Source organism: Balaenoptera ricei, chromosome 17, assembly GCF_028023285.1.
Source record: "Balaenoptera ricei isolate mBalRic1 chromosome 17, mBalRic1.hap2, whole genome shotgun sequence".
NCBI classification, from domain to species: Eukaryota; Metazoa; Chordata; class Mammalia; order Artiodactyla; family Balaenopteridae; genus Balaenoptera; species Balaenoptera ricei.
Window position 1 is genome coordinate 41,536,454 of NC_082655.1, and position 3,144 is coordinate 41,539,597.

The following is a 3,144-nucleotide window of genomic DNA, read 5'->3' on the forward strand; positions in this document are numbered from 1 at the left end:
GCCCTTTGCCCCAGATAATAAGTTCTCCACATCTAGGAGCTCTGGGCAACTGCAGAACCAAGCTCAGGCCTCCCAGTGGCCTATGGACTGCTCTGTGGGTAAGAAAGGAGAGTGGTCTTTCAGCAAAGCAGCCATCCCTGAGAGCCACGCCTGCCCCAATTTCCTTTTCCCTCCTGTTTCTCCATCCTGCTCGATGCATTTTCTAGGAACATTCTATGAGCCTGGACCAGTGCAGCTGCACTGGGCGGGGATTAGTTGCAATAGTAAATCTTCTCTGGTGGGAGCAAAATAGATATCTTTGACCTCCAGTTTTTCACCAGGACCCAGCTGGATTGGTCCGTCAGAGCCCATACTCCAAGGCACACAGTAGCTTAATTTTCCCTCTGACGTGCAGGCAACACAGCATAAATTCCTCTATTGCTCATCCATCCTCTCTCATTCTCACTTACAGGCACAGACATGAAAAAGTCAGAGAGACTAAGAACGAGCTCCCCACAGCAAGTTTACAAGGTGAGTTGAGCAGCTGTGTGGGGCATCAGTGCATATAGGACATCACTAGAATAACTCAGAAATGCGTTTCCATTAACTCAGGTCCCACAAGCAATTCCTCACATAACCAGTAGATGTGAATTGGTCCCACGTCCACAGAAAAAGTGGGGAAAATAGTCCTCACCAGCACCAGCTCCATCCACACTAAATTAATCTTGAAAATTTATTTAAATGAATATGAGTTTGGACAGGCTAAATTATTACTCATATTCCTTGGTCGAGTACAAGTGCCCACTTCTCTTGTTTATTATGGCTCATATCTGAGCTAACCAATCAGAAAACAAAATGGAAATCTTGTTTTACTTCATATCGGTCCAAAGCCAAGAGAAAAAAAATTTAAAAAGAAAAGAGTGTCAAGATGATTTAGAACTCTATTTCAAATTTTTTGCTCAGAGGCATGCTAACTTGCAGTGTGGTTTACAGGCATCTAGTTTATTCTCCTCCTCTCTTCTGTTGCCTCTTCACTGTTTGAGGAGGGGAAAAAAAGGAAACCAAGATGGTGAAAGAGAAAGCTGATGGGGTGGATTAAAGTTTGATTGATGCTCCAGAATATGCCATTTTGGACAAACAGTAATTTATTAAAAAAAACAGATTTATGAAAAATGATCAAGTGTGACCACTCACTTCTCAAAGAGTCTTTTATTTTTAATAAAAGGGAGTTATGAGAACATTTCTTCAAGAAGTGACCTCCTCTAATGTATTTAAAATACACTTCAGATTCAAATACAGATGGAAATTGAATATATGCCTAAGATGGCTGATGATATTGGTTCACGCGGATCTATACCTCACATCTTGCTTCAAATTCATTCCATGTAAGAAATCAAAACACAAAAACTACTAAAAGAAATCATGGGAGAAAAGATTTTTTTTTTAATTAATTAATTTATTTATTTTTGGCTGTGTTGGTTCTTCGTTTCTGTGCGAGGGCCTTCTCCAGTTGTGGCGAGCGGGGGCCACTCTTCATCGCGGTGCGCGGGCCTCTCACTGTCGCGGCCTCTCTTTGCGGAGCACGGCTCCGGACGCGCAGGCTCAGTAGTTGTGGCGCACGGGTTTAGTTGCTCCGCGGCATGTGGGATCTTCCCAGACCAGGGCTCGAACCCGTGTCCCCTGCATCGGCAGGCAGACTCTCAACCACTGCGCCACCAGGGAAGCCCGAGAAAAGATTTTTTTATCATCTTCAAGTAGGCAAAGAATATAAAGAATTAAATCAAAGGATAATCAAATGGCTTTTACATATATGAAAAGATGTTCAAATTCATCCATAAGAAGACAAAAACCAAGTAAACTATTCTGAGAAGTGATGTAAGTACATAAATCCTGTGTTCCATTCTACCCAGGAAATCCTTATAAATATTGACAAAGGCTATTATGCTGGCTTTTCACAGAACATTACATGGAATGGTGGCTTAAATGACTTTATTTAGTTATTAAAGTAAGGTTTGACTTCAGAAGGCTGGAGGCCTTAGCTATATTTGGATTACAATTGCAAAATAAAAGAGAGAACATATTCCCACTAAATTAAAATAATGTTCTTAGAATAAAAATTAAGAATATTTTTCCAGTATGATCTTTTTCAAATTGTATTATCAAGCTAAAATGCAGACTAAAAAAACTACACAGAATATACCAATTTTGTATATGTATGCCAAGGAGAAAATTGGAAGGACATAGACTAAAACGTTAACGGTGGTTATTTCTTACCTGGTAAAATTATAGTTGATTTTTAAAAGGTTTTCCTTTATGCTTTTGTGTTTATTTTTTTCCCCAAGATTTCTGCAATAAGCACATGTTAAGTTACTTGTGTAAAAAGAAAATAAATACATTAATTTTTAGAAAATGATCTCTCAGTAAAGAGAGAATTATACACTCCCCCAACCAAGACTCAAACAGATCTAATTCTAACGACCACATGGAATAGCTTACAAGAAAGGAGTGGAGGAGGTGTCTTTATGTTGATTGAGAACTTTCTCAGCTTATTAGTCCACTTAGAAGATAAACAAAGGATAAAACCACTGCAGCAAGAAACAAATGTAAGATATAGTAAAATAGTTTCTCAAATCATTAATGTTGGGTCCTAAAGAATCTTTGTAGCACCCATAAAAGAGATCTTGTGGTTTTAAAAAGCTCTAAAACTTGCTCTCCAAGAAATTCAATCTGTAGGCCTGTGTTTAAACACACAGGATATTATTACATAACTAAGCAACTGGGAAGATTAATCGTGATTAAAAATAAAAAGGAAAACACACAGAACACCAAGGCAGGACTTGTTTAATAAGCGAAGGGTAACTCAAAGGAAAACAGTATTTGTACAGGGTAATAAGAAGTCAACCCATACACTTATAAAATAAGAATAAAAATATTCTATCTCATATCTGATTCAAAAGGTACGCTTATCAAAGATATGATTACACTAGAAATAACACAAATGATATTCATAAGCATATACACAAAATATATTATGGACCATTTGTGATTTATTTCCAAATCTCATGCCATTCTTCAAATCCGAACACCTTAATATGTCTATGATTTCCCTTTCCAGCCTTACTTTTCCTTCCTCACACCCTGCTTTCCAACTGTACCTGATAATAG

The 3,144-nt window shown here is 38.0% G+C and overlaps 1 long non-coding RNA gene across 1 annotated transcript; it reads right to left on the reverse strand.

Annotated features, from left to right (window-relative positions):
• Positions 1–1,352: 1,352 nt before the first annotated feature.
• LOC132351978 (uncharacterized) lies at positions 1,353–2,649 on the reverse strand. The gene is made up of 3 exons (XR_009498557.1): positions 2,476–2,649; positions 2,254–2,325; positions 1,353–1,727 (listed from the first exon to the last, which is right to left on the reverse strand). It is a non-coding gene; the product is annotated as an uncharacterized LOC132351978 (long non-coding RNA).
• Between the last annotated feature and the right edge of the window lie 495 nt (positions 2,650–3,144).